The 20,952-nt window shown below is 43.5% G+C and overlaps 1 protein-coding gene and 1 long non-coding RNA gene across 28 annotated transcripts in view; one reads left to right on the top strand and one right to left on the bottom strand.

The window, feature by feature from the left end:
* The window catches only part of NRXN3 (neurexin 3), a 1,202,656-nt gene that overhangs the window by 364,527 nt on the left and 817,177 nt on the right, over positions 1-20,952 (top strand). The window lies entirely within an intron of this gene.
* On the bottom strand, positions 960-20,697 carry LOC310844927. Its single transcript, XR_014564385.1, has 4 exons — positions 20,271-20,697; positions 15,307-15,454; positions 1,159-1,199; positions 960-1,126 (listed from the first exon to the last, which is right to left on the bottom strand). It is a non-coding gene; the product is annotated as an uncharacterized lncRNA (long non-coding RNA).

Genomic DNA, 20,952 nt, shown 5'->3' with positions numbered 1-20,952 from the left:
CAGGGTATCCTCCTCACTTCATAGCACAAGTGCTTCTATTCAGGGTTCCAGTTAAAAAGCATCCATGTCCTTCATTAAGATATTATAAGCTGGAAGCAGCTCCCCTCCCTGGTTTTCTGGTTTTCGTTTCCAACTGAGCATGTTCAAACCCTTCTGGGCTGTTTTGGAGGACTTTTTGGCTCCCTTACATTTTAGAGATGTTTGTTTGGTACTTCTGCAAATTTCAGTGCCCTCCCCTCACAGAAACCCCAAACACATGCCATTGCCTCCTCCTTATTTAACAGCAGCCCTGTTTGGGCTCCATTTCTGTTGGTGCTCCCCACTACCCAAGTTTGCTGTTAGAGACTGTGGTGTTAGGCATGAACCTGCCCCTGAAATGAATTTGCCTAATTGTCCATGAGAACTAGACCTAAATTGAGTAATTAGTAAAAGAAACCCTGCCTTGTGAAACATCTGTCTTGCTTGATACACATATACCCCAAGGCCCCAGTGTGTCCCTAGCTTGGAACATGGCTCATTATTTCCCCAAAAAGACAAATGTACCATCAAAGACTGTTGGAGAATTCATGTTTTTGTAGTGACGGGGCTGGATGTTCGGAATTGTGTGTCAGAGAATGGATGCCTGTTTTGCTAACAGTTACGCCACTCTCTCCTCCCCCTGCCCCAAGTGGTGGTTATGACATATAAAGCTCTATATGGTTTAGGTTAAAGCTATTTGAAAGACATTATGATTATTATTAGTAGTAGTTCTAATATCTCAAAGTGGTTTCCAGCCTACATTAAAACATCAAATAAAACAATCCAGAATAAAATATGAAGTATACATTCAAAACAACATAATTAACAGGAAACAAAAATATTCTTTTAAAGATTGAAAAATAAAGCATTACAGAGGAGGTCTGCTACAGAATGCACATTTAACACAGCAAAGGTAGCCCCCCGCAAAAAAAATCCTCTCATACAAACCTGCCTGGGTTTTGACATTTTCAGAAGAGGCCCTTCTCTCGATCCCGCCACCCTCACAGGTATGCTTGGTGAGGATGCAGGAAAGGGTCTTCTTGATAGCTGCTCCCAGACTCTAAAACTCCCTCCCTAGAGAAGCAAGACTAGTTCTCTCCTTGTTGTCCTGCTGGCAAAGGAAGACCTTCCTGTTCCAACAAGCTTTTGGGAGCTGACTGCTTTTAATGAAAGGGCTGGTGCTGTGTTGTTTTCATTGCAGTTATTGATATGGTTTTAATAGTCCAGAGAGAGAAGAGAGAAGAGAGAGAGATTTAATCCTATCAATGTTTAATTTTTTTAATCCCCCCCCTTGTTGTTCTTACCTAGAGTCTCTGTCAGGGGAAAACGTGGGGTATAAGTAAATACAATTACTAATAATAAAAAATGATAATAATAGGTCCTAATGCACAAGCAATAAGGCTTTATTGGCATACAATGTTGCGTCAGTTTCATTAAGGCAAACAAGGGTGAGTGAGATGCTCCACAGATGACAGGGAGTGCAAAGAGAGGGCTGGTAGTGGAATACGGACAGATGGAGTCACAGTGGCATTAAAAGTTCTGCTTAGTTTTAGGGAGCAATTAGCATTGTCTGTGTCTATCGGCTTCTCATTTGCTTGAGAGTCTGACAGCAGCTGCAGTGATAGGTGAGCGCAATAGCTGTGACGGCTGAGCTAATGAAGGTGCTCTGCAGATGGAAAAATCTGGATTATGGAGATGATGTGTGTTTCTGCAGGGATGTGAAGCCACCTTCTCACAGTCTGCAGGCTTTTCCGGAAACAAGAACCAAGCATAGCCCTGACTGAAGCACGGAGCGTGCACCATATTCAAATCAGTTTCATTATATTGGCAATGGATTTGTTGATGCCGGAAATGCCAATTTCTGAAGGAAATGCAACATATTGTTACACCCCACCCCAGTCTCCATGAGCGGTGTGAGATTCCAGGGGTTACAGGCACACTTTAACCCGGGCTCTGTGTTTCCTCTTGGGAATGAGGTGCAGAGGAGGCTGTGTTGTCTTCATGATGGAAGGTTTATTTACACTTATATGCAACCTGATTCTAGTTGGAAGGGAATCCCAGCATTACACCATAAGAGGGTATCATGCATCTCCCATAGGTGTGATCGTCTCAGATTTTACTGAGACGTCAGCCATGCCTCTGCATCTCTCCCTCCTGCTTGCCGCTTCCAGACTGGAGAGGATTTTCCCTCCCTGCTCATATTATGCTCTTGCAAAACTGAGACACCCCCCTTTGCTTACTTCAGGCCCACAGTGATTCTGAAACATTCCCCTCCCAGCTCTCGTATTGTCTTTGCTAACTATTCCCCATTTGTGGCTGGCACAGCCCCTGCTTTGCTAAGCTCCAGCCTTTGTTTCTTAATGGCTTATCTGCTGGAAGATTCCTTGGTCAGGAAAAAAACACACCTAGTAAATTTAGGAGGGGGTATTTGGCACCCAGGAATTTAGGGGCATCCACAACAAAATCTTGGCTGGCATCCAGACCATTTTGCATTCTTCTCCTTTATATTAGTTGGGTTGAGCATGTTTTGTTTCACCAAAGCCGGCTCCAGCTTCTTGCCCTGCAGATGTTTTGGGCTAGGATTCCCACCACCCCTGACATATTGAGGACATTAGGTTAGGGAAGAATGACTTAAGACTTGTTGTTTCATAAAGATGCAGTGAAATGGTGAAATTTGACAGGCTAATGGAAAGATCTTGGCAAATTCAGAGTTGAGTCAGTTTCTTACGTATTGGATATAGTGTCACTACATCTGCTGATAGGAATTTATAACATAGTTACAACTCATTCTGGGCTTTCACAAAAATCCAGTTTGGCTGGGGCAGAGCTGGAACTGCTTGCATCATTTCATGTTCATTCTCCTGAGTGTCAAAAATAGCCTTCCATTTTAAGCAATTTTCAGTCCTTTTGGGTTGCATAAATACAACTCAACCAGATAGGACAGAACTGTCTGATTCAGAAGCCCATTCCTGCCCTCAGAATTACATATATTGTATAATACTCTGGGCCAAGAAATTTAAAGATCTGTGATCGGAATGCATCAAATTAAGTAAATTAGTTTGCTTCTAAGACACACATTCTGAAAGAATTCAGAAATGTTTGAAAAGAAATAGTCAAAGAGAGCAGGGAAGAAGTATAGATTTGTAGACAAGTTGGGAAAGAATTTTAATTATTATTAATAATAATTGTATTATTTATACACCACCCATCTGACCGGGCAGCTTCCAACAAATTAAAACACAAATATTAAAAACTTCCTTATACAGGGCTGCCTTCAGGTGTCTTCTAAAAGTCAGTTAGATGTTTATTTCCTTGACATCTGATGGGAGGGCGTTCCACAGGGTGGGCACCACTACTGAAAAGGTCCTCTGCCTGGTTCCCTGTAACTTCTCACAGTGAGGGAACCACCAGAAGGCCCTCAGAGCTGGACCTCGGTGTCTGGGCTGGACGATGTGGGTGGAGACGCTCCTTCAGGTATATTGGGCTGAGGCCGTTTAGGGCTTTAAAGGTCAGCAGCAACACTTACAATTGTGCTTAGAGCCAATGTAGATCCTTTAGGATCGATGTTATATGGTGCTGGTGGCTACTCCCAGTCTCCCTGCCACATTCTGGATTAGAAGAGGCATATCTACATAGGAAGCTGTAGTACACTGAGTTAGGCTGTTGGTCCATCTGGCTGTGTATTGTCTATACTGATGGGCAGTGGCTTTGCAGGATTTCATACAAAGGAGATTCCCAGTCCCTCCTGGAGATACTGGGGACTAAATGTGGGACTTTGTGCATACATGTGCTATAGCCAAATGCTCTTCTTTGGGGCAATAGATGAGACATAATATTAATGAAAATCTAACAGATGGGGTACTGAAGCCTTGGGATGCTTGGAAGCAATCTCTGTCAGACACTTCACCTGAAATACATTTCCAGGCTTTTCAGCTAAGCCTACAAGCAGCAATTGATTAATTAGAGTGGTAGAGGGAAGAAAGTTTTAATCATACATGTTATGTATGATGGAGAATTCACTGGCCTTGCAACATAGATGTCTTTTGCTGTCTTGATGTACCATTAGTTGAACAAAGCAAATTGAAGTTAATACTCTGTACATCCCAACCACAGCTCCCCTTTGCGAAGATATTTTGATTCTATCAAATAAGCAAGGTGCAAGGATTAACTGGATGCAGGGCACTGCCCCACAACCTGCTTTCAGTGTAGGGATATAGCTGTGGCACACAGGATGTGGTAGTAAATATGAAAATGCCTCCAAGGCCCAGTCTACCCATGCAGCAGAATTGAGAGGAGGCAAATACATTGCATGAAGAAAAGCAACAATGTATTGCAAGTATTTCAAGAAGAAATGTCATAGCCTAGCTCACGCTTTGCTTCACTGTTTTTCTACTCACAGGGAGTTGCTTTTCTAATCTAACAGAGCGTTAAAAAGTCATGGACTTGCATTGACCAGCATTGCATTGACAGTAAATTCTACCACTTCATTCAGACGCAGCCAGAGTATGTGTTGAGCTTCATTGCCACCTCACTGTGTTGGCACAGCTCTGCTTCCACACATCTGAGATCAGAGGGCAGACTTCCAGGTCAAATGATTTAGGTCCCAGTAAGCTTGACCCCGTTAGGGACGCAGGTGGCGCTGTGGGTTAAAGCCTCAGCGCCTAGGACTTGCCGATCAAAAGGTCGGCGGTTCGAATCCCTGTGGCGGGGTGCGCTCCCGCTGCTCGGTCCCAGCGCCTGCCAACCTAGCAGTTCGAAAGCACCTCCGGGTGCAAGTAGATAAATAGGGACCGCTTACCAGCGGGAAGGTAAACGGCGTTTCCGTGTGCGGCTCTGGCTCGCCAGAGCAGCGATGTCACGCTGGCCACGTGACCCGGAAGTGTCTCCGGACAGCGCTGGCCCCTGGCCTCTTGAGTGAGATGGGCGCACAACCCCAGAGTCTGGCAAGACTGGCCCGTACGGGCAGGGGTACCTTTACCTTTACCTTTAAGCTTGACCCCAGCTTTTCCCTCTTTGGAAACTAATCACTGACAAGTTGGGATTATTAAAACAATATCAGCAGAACCCTGGCAAATTGGGAGCACAGAGCCATCACTCTGTCAGTTCCAGTTGCCTCAGAACATATTTGTAGCACCACCTTTTTTTTAGTCATTAAAATGTCATGGTTCTCTGGATAGAACATACAAGCCAGACCATTAACACTTTCATGGTTTTTCAGCTTGCATTAACTTTGTCCTTTTCTCCTTTGCATGACTGCTTTTCACGGTTTTCCTCTACCGTCACTTCTGAGTTACATATCTGCAAAGGGCACAGCTGCTGGATAGTGCCTAAGAGAAGAATAAGAAGCTCAAACATGCAGCATGCTTCTCAGTCCAGAACACCCCTGGCCTTTCCCATACAAGTGGTAGCTAAGGGTGGACCTGTGTTGTGTTGTATTCAGGCACAGAGAGTTATTGGTACACTGTCCTGGTAAGCACTGCCCAGCTTCCAGAGTTTCCCTCCACTTCCTTTAGAACAGGACAGGTAGAAACCCTGCTGCAAGCCTGTGTAAAGAACTGCCCCTGGGAGCTGTATATAATTCTCTGTAATCAAATCAGTAAATTGCCAATAATCCCTTGCTTGCAATGCTAAACGCTTTCCTAGGTGGCTGTGTATGGTAGACTTGCAACTTGTGCACATTTAACTTATGTGATGACAGTGCTATGCGCTTGGTAGCTGATCAACTGAAATCACACAAATTAAATGCACACATGGTGGAGAGCTTTTAAGCTCTCCATCTTGCATTGGTGTGGGGGCAAAGCCTACTCATTGTGCCAGCTTTAGAAAAGTATGGATGGACGTGTGGGGGCAGTTCCAGCTTTGTTTTAACTATACAGGATTTCGGCTTTACGCACAATCCCCAGAATGTAATTCCCATGCAAGTTGCAAGCTGAATGTAGTAAAGTGTCTAAAATGGGGGTGCCCAGTTGCACTGATGTCTTCCTCCTAGCCAGATTGGATGCATAGACCAGTAGCTGGCATAGGAACTTCTCCAGGGCCCCAAAGACCTGCTTATGTCTTTGCCCAGTCCTAGCCCTGAGCCCATCCTCAAAGCTTGCCTACTTGACTCTTTTTAAGGCCACCTAACTAGACCATGTAAGGCTCTTGCAGGCTGCCTGATAACTCATTGCATATTATTCTTGTTCAAGTACACATGACATGTGACAATAAATATCATCAACAGATTATTTGATATCCAGTTAAAAGTGAAACAAAATTTAAAAAATTTCCTTCCAGTAGAAGTATCTGAAGAAGTGTGCATGCACATGAAAGCTCATACCAGGAACAAACTTAGTTGGTCTCTAAGGTGCTACTGGAAGGATTTTGTTTATTTTATTTTGACTATGGCAGACCAACATGGCTATCTACCTGTAACCAGTTAAAAGTGAGTCAGTTAACCAGGCAAGTCTTCAATTTGTTGATTAGAAAGTCTGCAAATGATTCTAGATTACTGGCATTTGAATCCTTGGAATGAGTAAATTATGAAGCCTGTATAGTTTGCCAAACTTACTATCTTTGCTTGAATCTCCCTGCTTAACCTTGGCACCAACTGTTCTGCATTATCTACTTTGCTGGGTGCTGCTTACGAAGGGCAATGCATCTGCTGTTGGTTATGTGGTGGTAAACAGAGGGCTTCAGCTTCCACTTTATTATCTGCTGAGTACCTTTATTGCAGCATTTCCTAAAAGCTCTTTAATGACAGCACACATCTGCCCATTATGTATCCAATAAACTTAGGAGCTATAAAATTACAGGGTAATAAGAAGTGCTACAAAATTATTTACTATGTGAAGTGAGTTGCACAGCTCTTGTTTTGTCTCTCTTCTATGACTAAAAGGAAGGGCTGTTTTTAAGGCTGTCTGTGCTATCTACAAATTAAGGACTTAGTTGAGATAGGGCCCAGTATGTTTTGGACATTTCTTCAAGGTGTCCAAGTCAAGGATACTGACCACGTGGGTTAAGTCCATTCTCCCTTGGGCAGGCGGTTTTGTGGACGGGCCCCGGGTCTCCCTTGTGAACTGGTCTATTGCAGGCCAGACTGTCTTCCTGCTACTGAATTGGCCAATGGTGGCAGAAATTTGGGGGGTGTTCCCCTGGGCACAGTGCCAACTGACCAGTAGTGGCGCTTGGTGCCACACCCAGGGCAAGAATAAATGCCTGGCCTGAAGGGCCTTTCGGCTTCTCTCTCACAGTGCTGGTTCTCCAACCAATCCTCCCTCAGATTAGGGTTGTTGTTGTTTTTTGTGGATGGTACAACCTTGCTATGGACTATGTCGGTCACCGGATTTAGGGGCCAGGCAGGAATTTTTCCCATCTGGCAAATTGGGTACACCATTTGGTTTCTTGCCTACCTCATAACAATCACCACAACTTTGTAAGCTGGATAGGCACTAGGTAAGCCTAATCTTGGTTGGAGGGAGGTTGTAGCCTTCACCTGCTCCCCTCCCCATGGGTAAGAGTATCCTGTTAAAAGGATCCAGGGGGAGTGGCTTCTGTCCAGTGCCCAGATGGGGGCTAGGGCCATACCACTCCTCCATCAGGGACCGCTTGGGGGACACCCCGATTTGACACTGGCTTCACCCTTAGAAACACTCCCAGGAGACTGGTGGGAGTGACATGCGCTGTTGCCTCAGTGCCTATGGCCAAACCTTCACATCTGTAGCAAATGAAATTGTGGCCTTATTTGATCCCAAAACCAATATGCTGCGGGTTGTCTAGTTATTTACACCTTAGGGAATGGGGTGGTCACGGGGCCTCGCAGCGCAAGGCTAGATATGACATGGAAATATAATTGCTCAAAAGATTCTTAAACTCTAAAAAGAGCAAGATATACCAGGAGACGGAGCTCTCTTGAATGTTTTGGGGGCACCATATAGTAAATTGAAACCACAAAGAAAATGTATTATCAGCTAAAGTAGGATTGAATGAGATGTGGAACTGAGTAATCAGCCATTCAATTCAAGGTGCTCACATTAGTTTTTAAAGCCCTGAATGACTCAGGCCCCAATACCTGAAAGGCCACCTCCTTTCCTACAGACCCAACCAGGTGTTAAGATTAGCAGAGGGGGCCCCTCTTGGTTGCTTGTTGTAGCTTCGAGAACCCTATCCAACCATCTCGTCCTCTGTTGTCCCCTTCCCCTTGAGCTCTCCATCTTTCCCAGCATCAGGGTCTTTTCGAGGGAGTCTTCTCTTCTCATGAGGTGGCCAAAGTATTGGAGCCTCAGCTTCACGATCTGTCCTTCCAGTGAGCACTCAGGGCTGATTTCCTTAAGAATGGATAGGTTTGATCTCCTTGCAGTCCATGGGACTCTCAAGAGTCTCCCTTGGTTGCTTAACTGCCCTCATAAACTCAGGCTAGAGATGGGTTGAGAGATAATTCTCTGTGTCAGCCTTAAATTGTGGAGCACCCCACAGAGGTGTACCTGGGTTCTTCATTATACAGTTTACAGCAAATGCTGAAGACACACCTCTTTACCAAGGCTTTTGACACCCAAGATGTATATTTTTGGGATCCCAGCTGCTTTTGCAATGTAACCCTGCACATGTCTTCAATAGAAGTCACTCTCTTTGACTTGAATGTGGCTAACTCTCAGATGAATGGATTACAACCTATGCCTGTAATCCTAATACAGATAGGTAGCCGTGTTGGTCTGCCATAGTCAAAGCAAAAAAAATTCCTTCCAGTAGCACCTTAAAGACCAACTAAGTCAGTTCTTGGTATGAGCTTTCGTGTGCATGCACACTTAATCCTAATGTTACCCATTCCTGTGGCAGAGTGTGTTTTCACCTAATTGCATAGTAGAGTTGATTACAGCATTTGGGGAAGATAATTTCATGGTCTTTAGGTGATTAGACCTTCTGACAAGGCAGTTCATCGATCCGACAATTCCCAACTGTGTTTTCTCCCTTGACAGCTAGAAAATCTGAGAGCATTTGAAATGAAATTTGCAAGCATCCTTTCCCGATTCTTCTCTGCGGAATGGGAGTCTGAGATGTGGCTACAAATTTTATTCAGTGTTTCCCATTTCTTAAGACAACTTTTCACTGTTCTTTGCTATTTAGTAGTTAACCTATATGCAATCAATCTCTTTAGCTGGGCAGATGACATAGTTTGGTGGATATATCAGGACAAATTTGTTCACAGATACATGTATAATCTTCCCTGTGAGAAAGAAAGCAATACCTTCCATGTTTCCTTGCACTATTATTCCAGCATAATATCTGTTTCTGGACTTAGAATCATAGAACTGTAGAGTTAGAAGGAACCCCAAGGGTCATCTAATCTAACTTCATAGTGCTCATCTGATAATGTTCAGTCATAGCAAAAATGCTTTCTACCTATATATGTGTTCAGAGATGTTTCTCTGTGTGGACATTGCTGCCACTAAGGTTTGCATCCCAGGGTGGAACAAGATAATTCCAAACAATATCAGGACCTGAGTAGGAGGGAGTTATTGCTTGTGGGCTTCACAGAGGTCACTTCTAATTTTCTTATGATCCTAGCCCCGTGATCCCGCCACCCCCAGTAAGGGATGCAAGTGAGAAGGCAAGTGGCCTTGGATGTAAATAGCAGGACCCCAAACATGAAATAGTCCTCCCCCCCACAAAAAAGGTGTCCAAGCTGCCATCCTGTATACAAGTAACTGAACATATGCACTGCTCCATTCAGGAAGATTTTACTCATTGCTCACCATTGCAATTGAAGAAATATGATTTAAGATTGAAGAATTTATGAGATGTTTATAAAGATGGCTAATGATCTGCTTAGGGACGCAGGTGGCGCTGTGGGTTAAAGCCTCAGCGCCTAGGACTTGCAGATTGAAAGGTCGGTGGTTCGAATCCCTGCGGCGGGGTGCGCTCCCGCTGCTCGGTCCCAGCGCCTGCCAACCTAGCAGTTCGAAAGCACCTCCGGGTGCAAGTAGATAAATAGGGACCGCTTACCAGCGGGAAGGTAAACGGCGTTTCCGTGTGCGGCTTTGGCTCGCCAGATGCAGCTTTGTCACACTGGCCACGTGACCCGGAAGTGTCTCCGGACAGCGCTGGCCCCTGGCCTCTTAAGTGAGATGGGCGCACAACCCCAGAGTCTGTCAAGACTGGCCTGTACGGGCAGGGGTACCTTTACCTTTACCTTGATGATCTGCTAATCCTATCTGTGACTTGGGGTTTTCATTGTGGGGAAAATATATGATGTGTTGAAATTCTTCAGATATGTATACGGACCTCATGTCAAAGATGGCAAACTGCTCACCATTTCCACCATGAATAGAACAAGAAGCTATTATTGTACATTTCATGAAAGCTACATTTCAGTTTAGTGTTAAGAATATCCAGGCTATTCAGTAAGAGAACAAGCTAGAGAGTCTGTGGAATCGTCCCTGGAGGATTCCACACCAAAGCTTAACAGGCACGTGGCAGGAATAATGTAGATGTGCATGCCCTGCTTTGGGACATAGGATTAGTGAGGCTATCCTTATGGGAGAGAAAATGGGAGAGAGTGAATTAAAAGGTTGGGAAGAGTAAAAGTCCTCGATCAGATGCCACAGTGGCATAAAGAAAGGCACCGGATGAACTTTTCTGGCAAGACAAGCTCTCAAAAATCAGGGCACCAGGACCAAAAATATCCCTCTATCAGTTGTATTTGTTTATTGCTTATTGTTTTCCACATGTGTATTAAGGCGATATGCAAAATACAATCAAAACAGCTAAAGGCAACACAGGAAACAGTAGCAAATGCATTTAAAAACAATACGAAGAAGAAACCCAGGGCAGAGACCAATTCATCTAGCTGGGAAAGAAAAATGTCATCAGTTGTTTCTGGAAAGTGCGCCTAGTGGGCACCTCCCATATCTTGGCAGTAGTCACCAGGTGCACTTTGGATGACAAGGGAACTTGGAGATGGGCAGATCTTTGCTGGTATCCTAAGTAACACAAGTGCTCCTGTAGGTACCATTGCTTTCTAAAGATGTAGTGTGGAAACCATTTATACCAAAATAAGACAACTTGGGTGAAGGAATTATGGGGATATTCATCAAATTTGCAGATGACACCAAGCTGGGAGGGGTAGTTAATGCTGCAGAAGACAGAGTTAGGATTCCGTATGCCCTTAGCAGATTGGAGAATGGGGCCGAAGCTAACAAAATTAATTTCAATAGGGACAAATGTAAGGCTCTGGCACCTAGGCAGGAAGAGCCAGCTGCACAAATATAATATGGGAGACACCTGGATTGCCAGTAGTACCTGTGAAAAGGATCAAGGGGTCTTAGTGGACCTTCAAGCTTAACATGAATCAACAGTGTGATGCAGCAGCCAATCCCCCCTCCAAACCCCCAATGCTATTCTAGGCTGCATCAACAGAAGTATTGTGTCCAGATCAAGGGAAGTAATAGTAGCACTCTATTCTGCCTGGGTCAGACCACACCTGGAATACTGGGTCCAGTTCTGGGCATCACAATTTAAGAAGGATGCTGACAAGCTGGAATGTGTGCAGAGGAGGGCAATCAAGATGATCAAGAGTGTGGAAACTAAGCCTTATGAGGAGCGCTTGAAGGAGCTGGGTATGTTTAGGCTGGAAAAGAGGAGACTGAGAAGAAATATGATAGCCATCTTCAAATATCTCAAGGGCTGTCACATGGAGGAGAGACCATGCAGAGGGCCTTCTCAGTAGTGGCACCCGACACGTGGAACGCCCTACCTTCAGATGTCAAGGAAATAAACAACTATCTGACTTTTAGAAGACAACTGAAGGCAGCCCTGTTTAGGGAAGTTTTTAATGTCTAATGTTTTATCGCTTTTTTATTAACTTTATTAATATCTGTTGGTAGCCGCCCAGAGTGGCTAGGGAAACTCAGCTGGATGGGCAGGGTATAAATAATACATTATTTTTATTTTTATTATCTTGCTCTGGAGGGTAGGACTCAAACCCAATGGCTTCATAAAAATAAATAAATAAATAAATAAATAAATAAATAAATAAATAAATAAATAAATAAATAAATAAATAAATAAATAAATAAATAGTATTGTAGCATCTTAGAGACCAATTAAGTTTGTTCTGGGTATAAGCTTTCATGTGCATGCACACGAAAACTTATACATACCCAGAACAAACTTACTTGGTCTCTAAGGTGCTACTAGACATTTTTTTATTTTTTATTTTTTATTTTTGACTTTGTCAGACCAACATGGTTACCTACCTGAATCTAGAACCAATGGCTTCAATTTGCAAGAAAGGAGATTCCGACTAAACATTCAGGATTTTTTTTTACAGTAAGAGCTGTTTAGCGTTGGAACAGACTCCCGCGAGGGGTGGTGGATTTTCCTGGTGGCAGTGGCAGCAAAGTGTTCCTGCCTCCCCCCGTCCCTCTGGCAATGATGGCTTCCCTCCTCCCTTACCTTGAAGCATCTGAGTATAGCAGTGACAAAGAAGCTGGTCTAGTAAACAAGTGCTACTGCTGATGGCTGCTATTTTAATTAGAATTCAGGGACATATAATAAAACTGAACGTTGGAAGATTCAGGGCAGGCAAAATATGGTACTTCACAAAGTGCATAGCTAAATCATGGAATTTGCTCGCGCATCTGTCATGGATGCTTTAGCTGAGATTGCTGCATTATGGGGGGTTGGACTAGATGACCCTTTAGTCCCTTCCTACTCTCCAATTCTATAATTCTGTGAAGACATTCCGTTGGACCTTTGCAGTTCCTTTGTCTTTTATGCAAGTGGCATCTGTATAATGCATATATTTTTAAGAAGCAGGAGTGACCTCCAGCTTTGGAGGAGGGAAAATCATATCCTAGCAAATGACCCTGAGTGCTTGACGGTTCCTTCGGATTTCCTAATGTACTGTAAATAAACCAAGTAATTAATCCACATTTAGGGAGGATGAACGAACAATAAAAAAATTCATTAAAAAGCCCAACCATCCATCTTTATTATTTCAGTGATGCAACAATTGAAAAATGATCTGTGGTTCTATATCCTTGATTTCATATAGCAGAAGTATGTGGGGGGGGGCAGGGAGGGAACTTTTACACTGGGTGTATAATGTGATCATCAGAGCCTTTAATAGATTGTCATGCATTGTTGCACCAAAAGTAAACTTCATTGTGGGCCAGCACAGGAAGCTTTCGCCGTGCCAGAAAATCCATGGCTGTATTCAGTGCTCCCCTTAACAAGAAAGGTGGCTTGATGATGATCAGGGTAACTTTGAACATTTTGAACATATATTGTCAGCAAACATTGCAATTTACCAGCCCCCCCCCCCCCCGAGAGAGAGAGAGAGAGAGAGAGAGAGAGAGAGAGAGAGAGACATGGTAGGAAGATTGTTACCCATTGACTTGTGTGTTGGCTCAGTCTCCTGTCCAGGGCTATTAGAATCACATAATCATAAACTTTCAGAGTTGGAAGGGACCACGAGGGCCATCTATGCAATGCAGGAATCTTTTGGCCAACGTGGGGCTCAAACCCATGGCGCTGAGATTAAGAGTCTCATGCTCTACCAACTGAGCTACGTGTTTGGGCAATTTCAAAACAACTACTCTTCCTTCTTATTTATCTTTGAAATGGCCTTGGACTGGACAAGCCTTTAAATAGACCCCTCTGTTTAAAGTAAAGTAGGGCACAAACACACCCTGCTTGCTTACTGGAATGAAGTAATTTCTCAAGGAAATTAAAATGTGCACCTACATTTCTCTGACAGCACTGAAATGTATCCCTGTTTCCTTTTCTGTGTGGGAGTTCTCAGATCTGTCCATGTGAATTAAGAGAGGGGGGGGAGAAATGAATGCCCTCATCCACCCATGAATCCTCTTCCCCTTTGCTGTGTGCTCCCAGCTCTGCTTAGTCCTGACACAGGCAATGATGTCTGAAGCATGCTTTGGTGCGGAAATATCACCATCATTAATCTAATTTCAGAGGGGAAGGGATAAGTATAATTATGTTTGTTTTAATTATTACCACACTAATCCCTGCTCCAAATTAATATATAGGAAATATTCTCATCAGTAGCTTTTTATAGAGTTGTATAGGAAAACTCTGAAAAGCAACCTCCCTTTTTTGCTGAAAAGATTGGGAGTATGATCCCATATGTGCTTGCATGTATGGGAGGGAAGATTGAAACTTTCAGGCTCAAATGTTTTGTGAAAACACTTGCATAATAAATAGTCCATGTAGTTCAGCCAAGCCAGCCTTGCATAGGTTTGGGCTATATGGACATAAATCAACAAGCCACTTCATACATTACGTTGCATTGTATGTATTTTTGTTTTACATACTTACTGTATTTATATGCCACCCAGTAGCAAAAGGTTCTCTGGGTGATTTATACATATATAAAATATAATAAAAAATAAGAATTAAATCTAAAACAGAATAAAACCATCAACAGAATAAATTCAGGTTTCAACCTAAAAAGTGGGGGTGGGGAGGCAACAGTTCCAAAGATCTTAAAAGCACTAAAAAAAGAAAAGAAAAGAAAAGTTGCAAATTGACGATTGAAAAGCCCTGGGCAGAGGGGAGGTCTTTGTCTGGTGCTGAAAATGCTGCAGTGCAGATGCTAGATTTCTGGGGAGCACCTTCCACAACTGAGGTGCACTTACAGTAAGATGTGTCAAGTATACATTTAGTATTGTAAAGACAAAATGTGATGGAAGCACATCTAAAAACATGCACACCGTACAGGTCTACTTATCAGAGACTAATAGTTGGCTGCCCGTTCTGTAGAGTGTATACTTGGAAGTAAACCTAGCTTTGCCTCTGTGTAAATGTGTGAACCAGCCTTGAATGTCATATCTCTCTTCTCTCCTATTGAATTCCCTGAGCTCATTTGCTGGAGCCAAGCTCCATTGCCTCTCTAGGTCACAAAGTGTCAGGAGTCCCATTTCAGAGTTGGCATTGCCCCATCTTGGTTCTCGATTCTTCTCTCTCTCTCTTCTTCTGTTGCCTTCAGGTTTTTGGGGGGGATTTTTTTGCCAAGGCAAGCAGTTACTGTTGGCATTGATGAAGTGAAATGCCTTGATGAGAAAATGGCTGGGAAGAAGTGGATTCATTTGTCATAAGAAATTATTTCCAAATTTTGAAATTACCATATTGGGCTTGGAGATGTTATCTATGAAATGAGTTCACTCTGTCTCTGTGCTTCCACTCTGATCCACTCCTGCCCAACTGAGAAGTCGGCACTGGCCCAACACTGTGCCAATTCACTTCTATTCATTTTGGGAGAAGTGGAATGATTTCACATTAATGACTCACCCTTAATTGACTCCCTCTCCATATGAAGATATGCAATCACCACTTGGACATTTTGATGGATGGGCTGGTGATGTTGTCCGATATGGAACGTGGATGCAAAAGCACAGCCGCCGCCACTGTTTGGAAAAGTCACACCTGGTAGAATGCACTGAATTCAGAGAGAGAGAGAGAGAGAGAGAGAGAGAGAGAGAGAGAGAGAGTGTCTCAAGCTTGAATGCAGACAGGGAAGCCCCTTGTTTGAGGCATGATATAGGACTACTGATCCAGTCTCTTTAAGGCCTGGGATTCATGAAGTATGAACTGATTCTTCTAAAGGGGGCACAAGCAGTTCCGAGGAGCAGCTTGAGCTCCTCCTGGACACCTTCCTGTGTTGTTTTCACTCAGGTTGTGAAAATTACTAGATACTAGACCTTAGCATAGCGTGGAACTGCAGTGTTTGCTGTGTTGTTTTGAAGCTTGTGCATAAAGAGTGCTCTAGAGATGTGGGTTTTCCATAAACAGAGTTCAGTAAGAAATCAGCTTAAGTTTCCTCTGTGGTTTAAACCAGGGTTTTGCAAACTGGAATCAAGGGTTGCCTTTCTTGGGGGGTGGCGGCACTGCAGTGCCTACCCATGGGGCCTGCTGCTTCTTTGACTGCACTTTCTGGGTGAAGAACAGGGAGAAGCACAAGGAGAAGGACCAGCAGCCAACACTTGCCTTTCCCTCAAGCTCTTGGCAGCCATGAAGATTGGGCCTAGAAGAAGGGCACAAGCACATGAGCAGCGGCAACAAGGTTGAGGAGGAAGTAGTTCAACTCAGGGAAGAGGGCCTGCTTGGGCAGCTTGCCCAGGGCCCCCCAAAACACAGTGCTGGCACTAATATGATAACAAAGTGCTATCCTCACCTTCTGATTTCATGCCCCATGAAAATAATTGTTCTCTAAGTTGCCTTTTTCTTTTAAGTAAGGCAAGATATATCCTTGATCATCATAATCATTAATAAATTTATACAGTGGTACCTCAGGTTAAGAACTAAATTTGTTCTGGAGGTCTGTTCTTAACCTGAAGCACCACTTTAGCTAATGGGGCCTCCTGCTGCTGCTGCACCTCTGCTGCACGATTTCTGTTCTCATCCTGAAGCAAAGTTCTTAACCCGAGGTACTATTTCTGGGTTAGCGGAGTCTGTAACCTGAAGCGTATGTAACCTGAAGCGTATGTAATCCAAGGTACCACTGTATATGTGTATTAATGTACAAAATTTCATCATCATCATCATCATCATCTAAGGCTATCTGTGGCTGCTAACCCTGATAACTATTTTCAACCACCAATGTTGGAGGCATTGTGCTTCTGAATTCAAGTTGTTGAACTAGATGCACCACCGGCCTGATCCAGCAGGCAATAATCTTGATAGTCATAATAATCATTTTATTAAATCTGCCAAATCCAGCACCTGTTGTAGAGGAGTGAATGATTTCAGGCTTCATGTAATTTTGCTTGCTGGTTTTCAAGAAGGGGTGGCTTTTAATGTAACCATTTTTGAAAACACCCCATGAGTGGCCCTTAAGAGCACTGCAACATCCTTTTGTTTACCATTTCCTGTAATCAATGTTCCTAATGCTGTGCTTTCAATGGAGTCCTGCCACTTTGGGGCTATAGAGGCAGATCTGGTAAAATGAATGCTCTTGAGGTTAAGGCACTCAAGGGTAAAATCCTTGCTAATGCTTTTGCATTAGAGAGATAAAATCGTTGATTGCCCTTATGAAACGCCGTGCACAGACCTCTCCTTTCTTTGTCTGTCAGAGCTTCTTTTGTGCAGAAACTTGATTGAATTTATTTATCAGCTCGGCAACAATGCTGGAATTGCACGACACTAAAGAGGAACAGAGCCCTAACAGTTTTACCAGCTGACCTTTGTCAAGATAATAAGCCCAAATGCTGTCTCCTGTCTGTTTAAAATATGCAATGTCAAAGTGGCATCTGGGACTCTCAGCAAAACTATGGTGAGAAACCATCAGGATCATTCTAGCAAAATGTACACTATCAAAAAAGGCAAGATAATATATAGTGTGCTTGTCATAATGAGCTCCCTGGGCTACTTTTACAAAAGCACCAAGGAGCTGGTATGAAATAGTTTAGGTCTATGATTGATGAACAAGACTCTAGGTAGGTGGAAGAAAAGTTACCAGAATTTTAACTACTGATTTCTGAAGCAGAATCAAATATACATAGCATTAAAAGTTTGAGGGGAGGGAAACCCCTCTAAACCCAATCAATTAATGGATGTCAGAATCTAGCTAATATTTATTTGCATCTATACCTCTCCTTTCTTCCAGCATTGTAGGTTTCTCATGTGGTCCACCATCCAAGTACTGGCTGGACCCAGATGTGTTTTAGCTTCCACAGAGTTACTGTGTTATATTTCCTCAGTTATATGGGCATTTGGTTTCATTGCAGGAGCCAGATAATTATGAAAAAAAAGTTCTGTGAGCCAGAAGGCATGTTATATTTGTTTTTCCTCCCACTCACCCCCAGTACATGGGGAATTACTTTTGATAATTGAGGGACTCTTGAAAGATGGCACAAGGGTCAGATAGCTAAGGAAAGAAGGACAAATATTCCAACATGTGAGCACAAACCTCTTGTACAAGGGTGAGTGGCAGTTAGGGGGATTCCAATCCACACCTGAAAGTTTAGAAGAAAAGTTCTACCCTGGCATACATTAGGCACATTAGAGAATCTCCAATTCTCCTGGGGGCCCATTGTGGATTGTGATGCTCATCTGGTCCATAGTGAACTTTATGGATACATCTGATATAGATGTGCACCCCCACCCAAGGCCACAAGTTCATTAAGTAAGTGACTAGAATGGATTGGGGTCCTAGTGTGCAACATAATAACTGGCTAGGAGGGCTGGAGTAATGAAGCCAAGTTTCTCACTTGAATGTGTGGTTGGACAGTTATACTGTTGTTCCCCTCCTCCTCCTCCTCCTCCTCCTCCTCCTCCTTTTTCTTCCATGCATTCTTCAAACCAGAAAGATTTTATCCTGGTGTTGCTGCCTGGATTCCACAAGCCACTCTTTGTTAGTATGAAATTAATCAGCCAATGCATCTGAGTTATTCCTGCGGTTAAATTCTAAATGCATGGGTGGGTCATGATTTATCTTTTTTGTTTTAAATGCAGCCTCCTGATGAAATAAATGAACCAGAGTTGCTTGCTAAATAAATAATGTAGCCCTACCAATTAAGAAAATGAAAGTGATAAGAGAGAAAAAAGAAATTTAGAACAATGTAATGTTAATCATGCTTAGTCAGCCAACAAGTACGATTTCCCCGGAAGTGCTGTAGTAACACTATGTTGTATGTAGTCAGTCCCACCTAGGGGTGTTAGAAGGCGCTGTGTCCGCTTCTGCTCTGTATACATCACTGCTTCCGTTCTACTGCAGTTTGTCTTATGCCAAAAATGATGTCACTGGTCTCTCTGTCCTCTGTGGTAACATTACACAACATACGTAACTTACATAGTCATTATGTTATTGCACTTCATACATTTCATTCCCAAGAAAACTCTTTGTAAATGTGGGGGTGCTCTGTATAGATCACATGCAGCATTGAGGAGGGGAGCCAATAATTGTATTACAAAATTCAGAGAAATATGAAAACTGAGGGATAACTATGTTCTGATCCAATTCTTTGCCACATCAAGATTGCAATAGAAAAGGAATTACCTCCCATCTTAACCCCTTCAGTGATGATCTATAAGTATGTGTTTGACATAGGGGTAAACCAAATGTTATTTTAATAGGGATTAGCAACCAAATCTGGGTATTAAAAGAAATAAGCAAGAGTTTGTGTGTGTATTATTTTCTTAAGGGCCAGGTGCTGTGTTGTTGCCAACCCCTGTACTACATATTGCTTCCATATTGCGAATCTGGTGGCTCTTATCTGTTTAGCAAATGCTGTAGTTAGTGCTTACTTTCTATAAAGCCTGTGGTAAGGAGGCTGAAACACACTTTGGAGTTGAACATTCTTCCCTAAATACAGTGGTACCTCGGGTTACAGATGCTTCAGGTTACAGACTCCGCTAACCCAGAAATAGTACCTCGGGTTAAGAACTTTGCTTCAGGATAAGAATAGAAATCGTGTGGCGGTGATGCGGCAGCAGCGGGAGGCCCCATTAGCTAAAGTGGTACCTCAGGTTAAGAACAGTTCCAGGTTAAGAACGGACCTCCAGATCGAATTAAGTTCTTAACCCAAGGTGCCAGTGTACTCTTCTCCCAAATTCTTGACTTATCTAGGTTTTCTATAGCCACATAATATTGGTAGAAATACTCTCTGCCCATGCTCAGAGGCAATCTAAGATCCAGCATCTGCAAGGCATTAAGAAGTGATGAACATGTCTCTTCATCAGTGGACTGACACCTGCAGTGGGAGACTTTCCCTGGTGGGAGGCTGTGGCACACCAAGAGGAAAGGATTGCTTGATTCAAAGACCAAAGTCTTTGCGAGGAATTCAGTGTTTGCACTAAGGCGATCATTCCGTCAGGGCAAGCATTTCAGCTGGGCAGTTGGAATGATTCTCCCTCTCCCCCCTCCCCCCATGAGCTGTTGCATAGGTTCTTCAGACCCGCCTCCCTAAGTAAGTTGCAGGGGGTGAGGGGGGGCAGTGGGGTAAGCCCATTGCACAAGCAGATGTCCTTGCACAGGGCTTGTGATGACAGGACTCATTATATTCTGCTCAAAATCTTCATTTTGGGGAAAGTTTCCCATTTTATACGTGAAAGCCCTATATATGTGCTGCTGATCATCTATTACCACTGCCCACATTGCACTGTTAGCCTCTGGCAGGGCTGGCCCTACCATAACGCAGAGTGAGGTGGCTGATTCAGGTGGCAGAAACTCTTGCGGGGGCGAGGGTAGGGAGTGGTGCTTAGGTGTTGCAGGAGAAAGCATTGTGGGTGGCTTGCCCTGTGGTCCCTCAGTTAACCTGCTGCCCTCAGCTGCAGTGGGGGATGCTGCTCTCCTGCCAGTGTTGAAGTAATATTCAAGGACCAGTTGTGGGCAGTTGTGGGAGGGAGGGTTGCATCTCGTCCTTTGCCTTTCTGCCAGGTCTGGCCTGCAGAAAATAGACGTCTCTTCCTCTCTTTCAATTCTCCTCGCAGTAAGGCTGTGAAACAAATTGGCCCTGTACTTAAGGAGAAAAAGAGTCATCACATCACTATTGATGAGCTGATTAGAAGCTGCAGTGGGCCCAACTTACTATCCTATTGATGATACCCTTCTGTAGAGTAATATTGCCATTTGTCTGAAGTGCTTTCAGACAGTTGCCACCCGACAATTTTACAGCTTTACAAAAGTTATGCAAGAGAAAAGTGGCAGTACTTTGATGGGGTAAGAAAGGGATGTGCAGAACCCTCCTCCCACCTCCTGGTGTTATAAACACCATATAGTTGAACTTGTATTTTTAAGTTTGGAAGGTGCAGCTTGGAACCCCAAATTAAATGGTATACTGTACTCCCCCCCCCCCAAGCTAGCAATGCTGTCATTATCTGCCTAATTGCTGCCTGCTCTGCTCCATAACACTTTCCAAAAGCTGATTTATTTGTCAGACGTAAAAAAAAATAATCACTAGTTTACAAGCAGGGCTTTTTCATTTAAGGCAAATTTAA

This window comes from Podarcis gaigeae (assembly GCF_964106915.1).
Source record: "Podarcis gaigeae genome assembly, chromosome: 1".
In the NCBI taxonomy this organism is placed as follows: Eukaryota; Metazoa; Chordata; class Lepidosauria; order Squamata; family Lacertidae; genus Podarcis; species Podarcis gaigeae.
This window is presented reverse-complemented; position numbering and strand designations above follow the sequence as displayed.